The sequence below is a fragment of the Triturus cristatus genome, chromosome 8 (assembly GCF_964204655.1).
Source record: "Triturus cristatus chromosome 8, aTriCri1.1, whole genome shotgun sequence".
NCBI classification, from domain to species: Eukaryota; Metazoa; Chordata; class Amphibia; order Caudata; family Salamandridae; genus Triturus; species Triturus cristatus.
Window position 1 is genome coordinate 473,949,094 of NC_140591.1, and position 15,426 is coordinate 473,964,519.

Below are 15,426 nucleotides of genomic sequence, written 5' to 3' on the forward strand. Positions count from 1 at the left end.
AAATTTCCCTGATGAGGTATAGTCCAAACCGGTGGAGATTTTCCTTGTTTAACCTTATCACTAAGGCTAGTGACATAATGGGTGATGTTTTTTTCCCAAATCGTTTTTATCCACACTCAGTGTGGGAGGGTATGCTCAGACGTGAGTCCCTTGCTCATTGCACCATCAGGATTCAGGCAAGCCGGGCCGATGAAGGCTGTGATGCCAGAAACCGGTCCCCGGAAGCTTGTTTCCTTCCCAGTATAAGAATTGGCTTGGTAGTTTGGTTTGCCCTGTTCCCATCATGCACTGGGACAGGTACAGACTAATTTGCATGTAGCCAGGTTCTGAGCTGGGATGGTGCAGTGAGCTAAAAAACGGTGATGGATTAAAACCATGATCTCTTGACTTGGTAAGAGTATTCTGCATCATTCAGAAACTCTGTCCATCACCACCCCCTTTTTTCCCAAATCGTTTTTATCCACACTCAGTGTGGGAGGGTATGCTCAGATGTGAGTCCCTTGCTCATTGCACCATCAGGATTCAGGCAAGCCGGGCCGATGAAGGCTGTGATGCCAGAAACCGGTCCCCGGAAGCTTGTTTCCTTCCCAGTATAAGAATTGGCTTGGTAGTTTGGTTTGCCCTGTTCCCATCATGCACTGGGACAGGTACAGACTAATTTGCATGTAGCCAGGTTCTGAGCTGGGATGGTGCAGTGAGCTAAAAAACGGTGATAGATTAAAACCATGATCTCTTGACTTGGTAAGAGTATTCTGCATCATTCAGAAACTCTGTCCATCACCACCCCCTTTTTTCCCAAATCATAATGGGTGATGTTCCAGTTAGTGTATGCCTTTCTTTCGTCAATGGAAATCTTACTATTCTCCATGATTTTAGCCATAGCTACCATTCCTTTATCAATGAGCTATGACTAAAATCCGGACCACCAATGTATGAACTAACGGGTCGTCTGAATTTGCTTTGATAAGCGTTAGAAAAGATAACAAAATAAACCCAAGCAGAACCTGCATAAGAGAACGGAAGAACTAGATACGGCATTCCTTTTTCTGTGGTATGTGGCATAAGTCCACACACCCAACAGTCAGTTGTATTGATCACTAATTGGTGTTGATGTAATAACTGGACAAATGAATTGTTGTAATATTCAGTTCTTCTAATGAGTTCATGTTGAGGAAGGGTATGAAATAGATGTGGAGAGACAGTAGAAGAAGACGAAGAGGTAGAAGAAGAGACAACTTTTTGCTGCAGAGCATAAACAATCCAACCAATACATGCCAAAAGAATACACAATAATATAATGATACATAAAGCAATACTACAACGACTGTTCATTATTTTACAATGATTATCTGTCATCTTATCCTTTCTTTCTCTTACGCCTAATGTAGTTTCCATCTTTTCTAAATGGATGCTCACGGCAATCTTCCTCAATCACTTAAGTTATGATTGTCTGCCGTCCTATGACACTGCAAGTCCTGCAGGCCTATTGCCACTACTCAGGTCACAACTAAGACTCCTACCGTGACCCTGCAACCGGGATAGAATACTACATAGGAGAGAGAAAATCTTAAGTGTTCTTATTTATTTAGTCGGGGTCTCAGGTTATATCTTTCTTTATCCGGTACAGTCTGTTCTCGGAACAATGTTCGTGGATTGGTAGTATTTAAACAACGATGTGATGGTATTGCTTCCTGGAGAATGTCGTCGTCCTCTTTCTCAGACAATGTTCCATTCAGGCGTGCATCACTAAAAGGTACAAATCGTGGAACCTTCTCACTCTCAGAGTCTCTGATACCCTTACGCACCCACTAATCAAAGGGTAGAGGCAAAGGCACTTTCTTACAATGCACGCCGTGAATCCAATTTTTCTTTCCCTCGACGCTTACCGCTGTTCTTGTGGTCAAGAGGACAAACCGAGGTTCCCTCCACCGGGGCTCCAAATTTTTCGTCCTTTGGAAATTCTTTATGCAGACCCAGTCTCCTGGTTGGATGCAATGACCCGGATCTGTGGAAACCTCCGGCAAAGCACTCTGAACCTGTTGATGGAAAACACGCAATTTAGTTGTAAGGTCATGCAAGTAATCAATCAACATTGGATATGGCAAGTCTGAGTATTTCTTAGGACGAGGGACTCCCCATATGTTTGCTGGGCACCCAAAAACCACTTCGTAAGGGCTAAGTCCCAAACGAGAGTGTACAGCAGTTCTGGTGGATAGAAGAGCTAATGGCAAAGCATCGGGCCAATTAAGTCCTGTACTAGCCTGCACTAGCCTGCACTTTCGCTAGTTTAAGTTTTAAAGTTCCATTGTAGCATTCCACTAAACCCGCTGACTGTGGATGGTTTGCCGCATGGAACTTTTGCTTGATACCAAGACCTGCACAAACTTTCTGCATGACTTGGCCTACAAATTCGCTCCCATTGTCACTCCAGACAATGCGCGGCAAACCAAACCTGGGGAAAAATTATTTTAGTAGTACTTTGGCTGTGGATAAAGCAGTGTTGTCTTTCAGAGGGTATGCCTCTATCCACCTAGAAAAGGGGCATACCACCACCAGTACATATTTGAGGTTGTTGCATCTTTCCATATGGATGTAATCGATTTGTAACACCTCAAATGGATATGTCGGAGGAGCAAAGTGACCTGCTGGAGTTGGAGTTCCTTTTCCCGGATTGTACATCAAACAGACAATACAATGTTTCACTACGTTTTCTGCACACTTTGGAATTCACTCGTTTTGCCACACTGGAGCCAAAACCATGCATATACCTTTCGCACTTAAGTGGGCTGGACCATGCGCCATAGTAACTACTGGTAGTACATAGGTGTCTGGTAACAGCCAACGTTGGTGCTCAGATAATTCCACCCAACATCCCATCTCATCTAACATTCCTGTACTTTCTTTCCACTTGCTCAATTCTTTCTCTGTAGCCTCTTCCTGAATCGATCTCACACTTTCTACTGTATCCTCATACATTCCTCTCTCTCTGACCCAATTCGCAGGACCCGCAACATACATTCGACTTGTAGCATCTCTCGCTGTCCTTTTCGCTACCTCATCTGCAAATGCATTTCCTCGACCAACATCATCTGTAATCTTCTTGTGTGCACTACACTTCATGATCGCTATCTGAGCAGGTAAAGCAAGTGACTCAAGAAGATCAGTCACCAACTGACCATGTTGTATTTTAGTGCCATGTGAAGTAAGGAATCCCCTTTCTTTCCAAAGACGGCCAAAATTGAACGCCACACCAAACGCATACTGGCTGTCAGTATACACATTCACTCTTTTTCCTTTTGACAACACACATGCTCTCGTCAGGGCTATCAGTTCTGCTGCTTGAGCTGAATTGTGTTTAATGCGTGCTGTTTCCACAACTGTATGTAAAGTAGTAACAGCATAGGCTGATACTGTATCTCCATTAGGAAGCTTAAAACAAGAACCATCCACCCATAGAATTCCATCCGGATTTTCTAGCGGCGTATCTTCAAGTCAATTCTTCCTTTTGTCTCTTCCTCAGTACGGAGGAAACAATCATGTTGTTCTTGAACGTCTTTATCTACTGGAAGAGGCAACAAAGTATCTGTATTTAAAGTGTTACATCGTTTGATGTGCACATGACTAGCTAAAAGTGTCAGCTCATATCCAGACAAACGAGCACTCGTAAGATGCTGTGTTTCTGTCCTGTTTAGTAAGGTATCCACTGCATGCGGCACCATAACAATAAGAGTGTTATCTAACACCACTCCAGCAGACTGTCGAATAGAGATTGCTGCTGCTGCTGTCGCTTTAAGACAACTAGGCAATGCTTTAGCTACTGGATCTAACGTAGCCGAAAAATAGGCACATGCCGCTGTTTGTCTCCAAAACGCTGCGTTAAGACTGACAACGCACAACCCTCTCTTTCATGAACATAGAGCGTGAACGGCTTACTGTAATCGGGAGTACCCAATACAGGAGGAGAACACAAAGCAGCACGTAAGTCAGAAAAACTCTTCTGGCATTCGTCAGTCCATGGAAGGGGCTGAGGTGTATCTTTCAGAGTAAGTGCTAACAGAGGTTTGGCCAACAAAGAAAAGTTCGGAATCCACTGTCTACAATAAGAAGTAATGCCCAGAAAGGCACGTACCTCCCTTTGTGTGGATGGCACAGACATTTGCGCAATCGCTTGGATTCGCTCTGGGGTTAATCGCTGTCCCTCCTTTGATAGGAGATGACCCAAATAGGTAACCTCTCGACAAACATATTGTAATTTGGAAGGTGAAACCTTATGATTCAGATCAAACAAGTGACGTAACAATGCAACAGTCACATTCTTGCAAATATCCTCGGTATCAGCAGCGATTAACAAATCGTCCATGTACTGGATAAGGGTAGCACCAGATGGTAAAGAAAAAGCATCAAGATGACATTTTAGAGCTTGGCTGTAAATAGAGGGACTTTCACAATAGCCCTGAGGTGCGCGTTTGAACCGGAAGCTTCGACCTCCAAGTGAGAAGCCAAAAATATCCCTACTCTCTTCTGCAATGGGAATACTAAAGAAGGCATTCTTTAGATCGATAACAGAAAACCAAGATGTTGTGGAAGGTATCATTGTCAACAGAGCAGTAATATCTGGGACAACAGGAAACTGTGGTACAACAATTTTGTTTACCTCCCGAAGATCAATCACAAAACGATATACAGGAGGCTGAGAAGGATCAGTGCGTTTAAGAACAGGAAGAATAGGACTATTGCATATGTTTCCTCTCGTTTCCTCAACCACACCCTTCTGAATCAAATCATGAATGATTTCCAGAAGTGCTTTTTCACCTTCAGTGGAAATTCTATATTGTGGAATACGTGGCAATTCAGCATTAGGTTTGAGAGTAACAACATACGGTGGAATCTGAAGACAACCCACATCGTTCGGACCTGTGGCCCAAAGCGTTGCAGGAAGAGAAAGCAATTCAGGTGGAAATTGATCTTTAGACAAATACATTGGAGAAGTCAGCTTATGTCCTAAAGTAAGATGTACACCAGAAGGAGAACAATATATCGTAGCATGCATTCTCTTCAATAAATCCAAACCCAACAGATTCTCGCCGCAACCATTCGTCAAAAGAAGCGGAGCTTCCAAATCGTAAGGGCCAATTGAAATAGGCAATGGGCAAGAAACCGGATTACGAACAGGGGCGCCAGAAAATCCTACAGATACATTCGTTAAGCCAGACAAAGGTGCCCCAGGGAGGTTGGAATGAATGATAGAACTTCTCATCGCACCAGTATCTAGAAGAAATGGCTCTGAAACACCCATTGTAGTGATATTAACATAAGGTCCATTCTGATCTACTGGAATCGACACAACTCCCTTACTTTGTCCATGCCTGTCCTAGTTAGCATGAAGACTTTCATTCTTGCCTTCAATATTTTTTTTTTGTTGAAACATTTTTTATTATTTTTCCAACACATCAATACAACAATCAACTCTCACCCCCCACCCATTCAGGAAATACCCACATTTATCAGCATTTCCACTCAACCGTCCCACCCGATCCCTTCCCCCCCTCCCCCACCCTCTGTCAGTGTGCCCCCAGCTGCTACCCCTTTCCCACTCTCGATGCTTTCCCTCCCCCTGGTCAAGGCAATACTGGGGCCTCACCTCTCCCTAAATCAACAGGTCCTTCCCACTAACCCAGTCCAAAGCATAGGCGGTCAGGGCCCGCCATCCCACCTCAACTACTCCCCACTCCCCACTACCACCTCCCCATCAGACCCATTCCCTCCCTCCCCCGACTCAGACATCAACCCCTGGAGTTCTACCACCAACGCCTCCCATGCCCGGGCTGTCGCTAGCGCTTTCTCGTCCTCTCGCCGGAGAGCCAGCTGCACCCTGAGCGTGCCCTCAGCCCCCGCCCAACGCGCCAGGGCCGCCCTCCAACGCAGGAAGCTGGGTCCCCCCCGGGATTTCCAGTGCAGAGTCAATTCCCTCTTGGCCAGTATCAGCCCTAGATCATAAAATTTGCTCGTGACCTTCGTGCGACGAGTGTGGGGGAACCACAGCAGCAAGCAGGTCCCCATCTCCGGTTCAATGGAGCGATCCGTGACCTGGTTCAAGCAATCTACCACCGCTTCCCAATAGTCGCCCAATTGCCGACAGGCCCAAAACATGTGTCGAAAGTCCGCACTGTCCACCCCGCACCGCGGGCACTGAGAGTGCGCTCCCCCGAAATATTGTAGTATCTTGGCCGGTGTCAGGTACGCTCTGTGTAATGTAAAAAACTGGACTAACTGGAACCTGGCATTCCTCGTCCCCTTCCATGCCCTCCGCACCAGCGTGGACCATGTAGACTCCGGGATCTCTTTCCCCAGGTCCGCCTCCCATTTTTCCCTCAAGGTGCCCAAGGGGAGGAGGCTCTCCGTCGACAGCCGGCGATAAAGGCATGTGATGGCCTTAGCCGTCCCCGCCGCCATCACCACGTATTGGCAACCTGCGGCAGTCGGGGGCTCCGACAACCCCACGTTCCAATGCCGCTGGAGGCTCGCCACCAAGGCCGCATGAAGCAGGAAGTCTCCCCGCGGAAGCCCATAAGAGTCCTGCAAGTCTTGAAAAGGCAGCAGTACTCCCTCTCGAAATAAGTCCCCCACCATCTGTACCCCCAGCTCCTCCCAGACCGCTAATCCCGACCAATCGCCTCCATGCGGGAACGCCGTACACATCCCCAGGGGGATCTCCGGGGCATAGGGGTGAACTATGGCGGCCTTTCTCTGGCATCTGTTCCAGCATAACCGGAGGGTACGTTCCTCCATGGTGAGTTGGGCTAGGTCCAGCCTCTGGTGAAGGACTATAAAGGCCAGCACGTGGCGCGGGATTAGTCTGCCCTGAGGGCCTTCCGGGCCCCTGTACTCCCTGGCCACCGCCTGCGTGAGCCACTGGAGCTGGGCCGCCAGATAGTACCATTCGAAATCCGGCGCCGCCAAGCCCCCCTCCGCCCGCGGCCGCCGCAAGGTGGTCAGCGCCACTCGACGTCTTCCCGAACCCCAAATGAAGCTCGTGGTGAGTACCCGCAGCCTCGCAAAAAACGAAGCTGGGATCCATATTGGAAGGGTGCGAAAATAGTAAAGAAGCCGCGGCAGCGCCACCATTTTCAGCAGCGCCACCCTCCCAGCACACGAGAGCGGTAGCGTTTTCCAAAATCCCATACTGCTCCTTAGGCCTCGAAGCGCTCTACCCACATTCCCTTCCAGCAAATCAGCCTGGGCATGGTAGATGTTAACCCCCAGATAACGGAGGCAGCTGCCTTCCCAGCGGAGAGGGCCCAGCGCCTGCGGGGGCTGTCCCCCTCGCGACAGCGGGAACAAACACGTTTTACGCCAGTTGACCTTAAGCCCAGACAGCCGACCAAACACCTCCAAAAGGGCAACCGCTCCCTCCAGTGCACCCGCCGCGTCCTCCAAGAACATCAGTAGATCGTCCGCATAGAGGGAGATATAATGCGTGTCCTCCCGCAAGGTGACCCCTACATACGCACCCCCCCGTCGGGCATGAGCCGCCAATGGTTCAATGGCCAGCGCGAACAATAGGGGGGAGAGGGAACACCCCTGTCTCGTCCCCCGCCGGACCTGGTAGGAGGCCGATATAGTGACCCCCGTCTTCACCCGGGCCGTGGCCTCGCTATAAAGCAACGCGGTCCAGCGCACAAAGTCCTCCCCCAAGCCGAACTCCCGCAACACCCGATACAAATACGGCCATTCCACACTATCGAAGGCCTTTTCTTTGTCGACCGACAGCGTGCAGGCCTCCGGGAAGACCTCCCGGTCCAGTTCCATCACTCGCAGTAACCTTCTCACGGAAGTGGCGGTGCTGCGTCGAGGAATAAAGCCCGCCTGATCCGGGTGGACTAAGGCGGCCATATGGCCCAAGAGGCGCGACGCCAGTATCCTACTCAATATCTTATAGTCCACCGTCAACATGGAGAGCGGCCGATACGCCGTGCGCGCATCGGCCTTCCCTCCAGGCTTTAATAAGGGTATCACAATCGCCTCCCGAGCAGTGGCGGGCAAGCACCCACGTCGCCAGGCTTCGCTGTAGAGGGCCTGCAGCTGCGGGGCCAACAGATCCGGAAACGTCGCATAGAACTCGACAGGCAACCCGTCTGCCCCCGGGGTTTTCCGACGTGCCATGTGTCTAATCGCCGCCCGAATTTCGCCCAGCGATATGGCCCCGCCAAGTTCTTTCCCAACCTCCGGGTCCAGGCGAGGCAGGCGGGCCTCCAGCAAGAAGTCCGCTAGGCCCTCAGGCTCCCCCTCCATAGTGCTATCGTATAGCCCAGCGTAGTATCCGGCGAACTGCTGATTTATCCCCTTCTGGGAATAAATCGGGGTACCCCCCTCGTCCGCCAGGGCAAGTATCGGTTCCCCCCGGGCCGCCGGGTTCGCCAACCAAGCCAAAAGGGATCCCACCTTATCACGCTCCGCGTGCGCGCGCATTAAGTAGCTTTTATGGTCAAAGCAGCGGAGCCTCTCCACCTGCGCCGCCACACCCTCACGTGCCTCAGCAACCGCAGCCAACTCGCCGCTTCCCGACTGATGTGCCCTTTCTGCCGTCCGCAGCAGTGCCTCCGCCTCATCCACCTCCTTCAATAGCGACTTCCTCACTCCGGCTGTGGACGAGATACAAACCCCCCGAACAACCGCCTTGAACGCGTCCCATTCCGTCGCCCGGCTTGCCGTCGTGCCTGCGTTTCGCTCGAAATATTGTGTTAAGCAGTCACTAACCTCAGCCCGGAAGACCGGGTCCTCCAGGAGCAGAGGGTTAAGACGCCACGTAGGAATAACCTGCCGCTGCCTGGACCACTGCAACACCCCCATACAGGGGTTATGGTCCGAGAGAGTTTTCGCTAGATATTCACTATGGCGCACCATCGAGTGGACGTCCGAAGAACACAGTATACCATCCAATCTGACATACAGCTCATGGGGGGCAGAATAAAATGAGTAATCCCTGTCCAGTGGGTGATGAGTACGCCAAGTGTCTACCAGACCCCAGGTGTCCTGCCAGCTACGTCGAATATTGGCCACCCGACGCACCGCCGACTGCGCCAGAGGGGGGTGGGACCTATCCAACTCCACATCCGTCACTGAATTAAAGTCCCCTCCCAGTACCACCGGCCCCGTCAAATACGCAGCCAACTGCCCCGATAGCCTGGAGAAAAACGCCGCTTGGTCCATATTAGGAGCATATACGCTACACATGCTCAAGTCCCTCCCATCCAACCGCCCCTGCACTGCTACAAACCTGACCTCTGGGTCTACCAATGTCATCAGGGGTTGGAAAGGGACACCCGCTCTCACCCAGATCAGGGCCCCCCGGGCAAACCTCGAAAAGGTGGTGTAGTATAATTGACCCCGCCAGCGCCGCTGCAATGCCTTCCCCTCCTCTCTATCTAAGTGGGTCTCCTGAAGGAAGGCTACCTGAACCCCCCTCCGCACTAAGTATGCATGGATTTTATGTCTCTTCACCATAGAGGTGAGCCCTCTCACATTCCAAGTCACAATTCTCAATTCAGGGGGGGTCCCCATCCCATCGTCGAACCAACCATCCCTTCCTACCCCTCCGAGGCACACTGACAACCCCCTGAAACCCTAAAACATCCCAACTCCCCGATTCCCCACCCCTCCCCAGAACAGGCTCTAAACCGCAGTCACCCATCCAAATATTCCCCCAAACCGAAACCAAATACTCTGGTAGCCACCAGAGTCTCACTATGTCCGTGAGGTTGAGGTGGTGACTCTACGCCTGACGGGTTTGACGGTGGTCCTTCCCAAAGCATCCATGCCCAGTCTCCGTCAATGTCCTTCCCCCCCAGCGGTCCACCCCCCGGCAAGCTCCCCCACCCCCGCCCCCGGGGTCTCCATGAGTCTCCAGACCTTCCACCCATGTGCATCACCTGGTATCCGGCCCTCCTGAAGCCCCATCAGACCCGAATCAGCGTCCCCCTCCACATGTACCCAGACCTCCCTGCCCAAGTCCCTTAGTTCAGAGCCCGAGCACTCCCCAAACCTTCAAGCGTCCAACATTCCATCCGCCGTCCCCGGGGTAACGTCTGGCAGCACCTCCTCTTCGTTGTTAGCGCCATCTGAATGGGAGTCCTCCGTGCTCTTCTTAGAGCCCGAATCCTCGCTGGGCTGGGAGGCCGTGGCTCCGGAAATCACCGAGACCGCCCGCAGCGCGGCTCTCCTCTCCAGTGCCGTCTGGGACGCACCCGGAGATCGGGCCCCCGCCGACCTCGCCCTGTTGCGTCTGTTGCGACGTGCCTTCGTCGGGGTACCCCGCTGCCCCTCTCCAGCAGTATGTGCCTCCGCTCGGGGTCTAGCCGACTCCAGCCAACTCCAGGCTGCCGCAGGGTCAGTGAAGAAGAAAGCCGCCCCATCCATCACCACTCGGAGACGGGCCGGGAACAACAAAGAGTATTGCAGCCCCTCTCCCCCCAGAGCCTTCTTCACCGCCAGGAATGAGGTGCGTCTGCGCTGAACATCCATAGGGTAATCCGGGTAAATAGAGACCCGAGCATTCTCCACCTGGTAGGGTCCTGAAGTTCTAGCCCTCTGAAGGATAATATCCCGGTCCTTGTAGTGCAACAGACGGGCCACCACCGGCCGGGGCGGCCTGCCCGGGTCCGGGGGGCGGGCGGGAACCCTATGCGCTCTCTCCAGAGTAAAGAACCGCGTAAGTCCCTCGGGCGCCACCACCTCTTGCAGCCAGGCCTCCAGGTAGTTCAGCATATCTTCCCCTTCGACCTTTTCCGGCAGCCCAACTACGCGAATGTTGTTACGGCGGTTGCGCCCTTCAGCATCCTCGGCCCTTTTTTCCAGAGTCACCACCCGCCGTAGGAGATCCGCTGTCTGACCCTCCAATACCTTCTGCGCTGGCTCCACCAGGTCCATCCTGTCCTCCGTGGTCCTGACCCTGTCCACCAACTTCCTGTGATCCGCCCGGAGCAGCCCCAGGTCCGAGGATACCTGGGCGATATCCGTCTGTAGCGCCGTTTTTGTGTCCGCAATGGCCTGTAATATCTGGTCGAGTCGGCGCCAGTGCTATTCTTGCCGCCATCGATAGGGTCCCCCGCCGACTCCACCGCGTGCCCTCCCGGCTTGAGTCGCGGCTTGCCCATTCTCCCGGCCAGGCGGTGCGTCCGAGAGGTCCTCCCCAAGCGGCCTCCAGGCCCGCTCACCAGTCCCGTGAGCAGTGCAGCCCCTCGTCAGCCTCAGGGGCCTGCTCCGCCGTACCTTCGGTTCCCCAGGGAACCAGCGCTCTCCTGTCTCTCACCGGGCTCCTTGACGGGGGGGGCCCCACCAGCCGTCGCTAGATCTGCCGTGTCCAGGGCTTTGTCCGGCCCTCTCCACTGTCCTCCGAGGACCGGCGGGACTGCCGCACCACCCAGAAGCCAGGACCGCACATCCGCTGCCTGTGGCCAGTCAAGCCACCACCTCCAGGGGGTCGCTGCACCCACCACGTTGGCCCAACAAACACGTGGCGTCTCACGGCGGGTGCTCCGGTATCAGGCCCTCCTTTGCCAGCACAATCCAAGTGCCGTCCGCCGTGTCGCCGCTGCCCTGCAGCTCTGCCACCGCTGCTAGGTCACTCTATGGCTGGCATCCCCGCCCCGGGCTCCGTTCTGAGGGCGATCCCCGCAGTCACTCTCCGACCAACCGGGTCAGGCCAGCACTTCCGGCGCCCGCGGCCGATGCAGCCTCCCTTCCGGCCCGCTTCTCCAGCACTGTGGGTCGCTGCTTCCCGTCCTCTCAAAGGCCGCCCAAGATGGCCGGCGGCCGCCCGCCTCCGCCATTGCTCCGGCGCCGCGTTCGCCCACTGCACTGTGTTCCACCTCGTCGGACTGCTCCAGGGGTCCCGAGGTGGCAGGGGGAGCCCTCCGGGAGCGTCCAACCGCCGGGGGGACACTCAATTCAGGATCAGTTGCTGGGCTGGATGCGGAGCTCGTCGCTTACGCGTCCATGCCCGTCGGCTGCCAAGCCACGCCCTCTTCTTGCCTTCAATATAATGATCTTCATTGTAATACTGTGTAGATCTAAAATGTTGCTGGTCAAAGTAGTTCACGGAATTTGGAGGAGGAAGGGAACGCTGTTCTTGGGTCAACACACCTCGACCTCTACCTCTGTTTGCTGACTGGCGGCCACCACGACCTCGTGGAGCAGGTAATGCTCCATTGCGCTGCAATTAAACCGGACAACTATTCTTAAAATGACCTTCCTCTCTACAATAGGCACACTGATTAGGTCCTAAAAAAGGTCGCGGAATATACGGCTCAGGCTTTTGATACACCCTCTGAAACTGCGGAGGCTGTTGAAACTGAGGCTGAGCATAACGAGGAGGATAAGCTTGTTGCAAGAGAACCTTCGTTTTTAATTCTTTCGTCTTTTTCTCTTGCTTTTCTTTTTCTTCTTTTTCTCTGTTTTCATAATATTGTGCAGTAGCCAATATCTGAGCAGAAGAAGAAACAGCCCATGAACTTTCAGAATCTTTCAATTTGTGTGACAGCTCGGGAAGCAAATTAAATACAAACTTGTCTAAAAATAACGGCTGTCCACCCTCTGTAGCCATATCTTGACCACTATGATCAATAAATGTCTCCTCAAAACGAGTGAAGAAATCAGAGACACTCTCATCTTTCTTTTGTTTGCATGCCGCTAATTTATCCCAGTTAACTCTCAAGGCAGGCATCATCGTTTTCATTAATGTAATAATCCTACCAGGAAGTTCTGAAATCAAAGCATCAGGCTTCGCACCACCCACTTGAGCTGCATCCGCGGCAATTATAGCAGCCAAATCACCTCCTAATGCTTGAGCGTGATTCTCTCTACGAATCTTAGCCCATAATGCTTGTGGGACTACATTCCCCATCAACATGTCAATATCAGCTAGATTCATGATGCAAGCATCAACAGTCTGTGTTAATTCTTTATAATAACCTGCAGGGTTTTACGAGGATCCGGTAGTCTGTTTAAGTGCTAAAACTACAGATCTCTTCCAGGGTACATGTACCCATATACGTTGGAAGTGAGCAGGAATAGCTGGATTAGCACTTTGTGCGGCAACCTCTTCCTTCCATACTGGAGGAACCTCTGTCATAGGGTAATTTTTCAGAGTTAACCTAACCGAAGGATCGGAATCAAGGAAAGTCTGAGTGGACAATAAGGTTCTAAAAGTAACAAGTGTCCTTACAGCGTTCTCAACCTTAGAACCCACAATAAGTCCTTTATCAAAATCAGCCTGAACATCTAACAGACCCTGTGGAACCGAACTCGAATTCACATCCTCCCATTCTTTAATGAGAGTATCACACATTATATTAAAAACATATCGTTGTGTAGGCGCATTCCATTGTGAAAAGGTAGGCATAATATCGGGCACACTATACTGTGGACCCTTCTCGATCCATTTGCATGCGAGAGAGTCCAATTTTTCTCGTTCTTCGGCAGCTGGAAATTGACTACGAGATTGTCTTCGTGCAAAAGCCGGAGACACATTTAAAGCTTCAAGGAAAGGAGATAAAATACCAGAGACCGTGTCCGTGAGTCGCTTACACACAGACGGAGAATTGGACATGAGAACCGAGGACAAAGTATTAGGCGAACTAAATGAAGGAGAACCGATAATTACAGGAGGAGCAGAAGGAAAAGGAGAGTGTAAATCGGGAGATGAAAGCAAAGAAGTCGAAGTTGAAGGTAAAGCTGGTAGGGGCGGTAAAGCTGGTAGGGGCGGTAATACTGGAAGGGGCAAATGCGGAAGAGCCGGAGCAGGCGGAGGTACTGCTGGCGGCTGGACAGGCTGTAACAACGGGGGTGCATTAGCACCTTGTACATAGGGCGGAGGCAATCTCAATAAGTGAGACATCAAGGGATCTTCTTCTAAGTCTTTCTTATTATCGGGAGGGGAAGTAGGCAATGCCAGATAACATTTATCTATCGCCATACGATGCTGTCTTTCTGACATTTCCATTACATTATTAATTTCATCATCTTTGAATTGTTGGGCAGCCTGTATAACTGTCATACCCTGTGCTTTCCTATCTTGTTTAGCTTGCTTAATTTCTCTCTGTTTGGCTTCCTTACGCCAAAGGCGGAAAGAGTCAAACATTGCCGGCCGGGCTTTTCTTTTGAATAAAACTGCTTCCAAATTGTCTAGCACTTCAGACTCGAAACTACCATTTTCTGGCCATTTTAAAACACCATCTTTCCTCGTGTATCGGGTCCATGTCTCGTTAAAGGCAATGGGGCCAACACCATGTTTTGAATAGAGCTCATATGTGGGAGTTCCAACCGAAGGAATCGGACAAGAGTCCTCAAGTCGGGAATCCCTATTACAACCAAAGCAACAAAGTTTTCCAAACTTAGTCAGACCAGGCATCTCGTGATTTTACCAGGCTGTTCACAAACTTCAAGGGGGTAAACTTACGTTACACAGTACAAATGCACTTACCCCTCGGCTTTGGCTATTGCAATAGTCAAATCTAAGGACCAAAGCAAAACAAAGAACCAAAATTGTGGGAGCGACCCACCAAATACTTAACTAAGGACGTCTTCTTACACCGACAAAGGCCCGTCTATCGTCTCGCCTTACCGTACATCACCAAAGGAAGGGCCAAGGCAGGGCGGCAGTCAGGGCAGCAGTCATCAGTAGCCGTCAGGAAGGAGTAACCACACTGCAAAAGACCTTTGGACCACTTCGACATACAGGGGTCGCTTGACGTGGCTCGCGATTCCTCCAGAATTTTCTTGCCGGGTTCCTCACGACCTTCAGGCAGAACCACTACCACTGAAGCCGCCCCACGTTGGGCGCCAGTTGAAGAACCAGAACCTTATGGACGTGGCGGCGCAGGGTACGCCTGAAATCTTCGGGGTTCTCCTGCTCAGCTACACAGAGACACGGGACACTCTGTCAGGCGTAAGAGATCGGATTTATTTAGCTGCAGCTAGTACAGTTATCCCAGAAGTACACAAGGTAGGTTCTCAGGAGACTGCTACTTCATTCCGTGGCGCACAATCTTATATAGTACATAGGTGACATATACATTAACTAAGAACACACCTAAAACATATAGAAGGAGCCAATAAGAAAAGTCGGAAAAACAGATCAGAACCAATAGGAAAAGTTGGAAAACAGAAGTGTCTTGTAACTCGGAGAAGCCTCTCCTCCAACTGTGTTTGTCACCCCTCCCCACAGGTTGATGTATTAACGGATTTGTAACTGACTTGCAGGTGGCGAGACACCTTTGTGTGTTTTGGAGGACAGTTGTGAAACGAGAGAATACGAGCAGAGGACAGTGAAGGCCAGACGATAAGATAAAGTCAGGAAAGAATGGTGCGAACCAACAGATAGTTGAGACAGGGATTAAGGAAACCAGACGGGGATTAGTGTACTCGGCC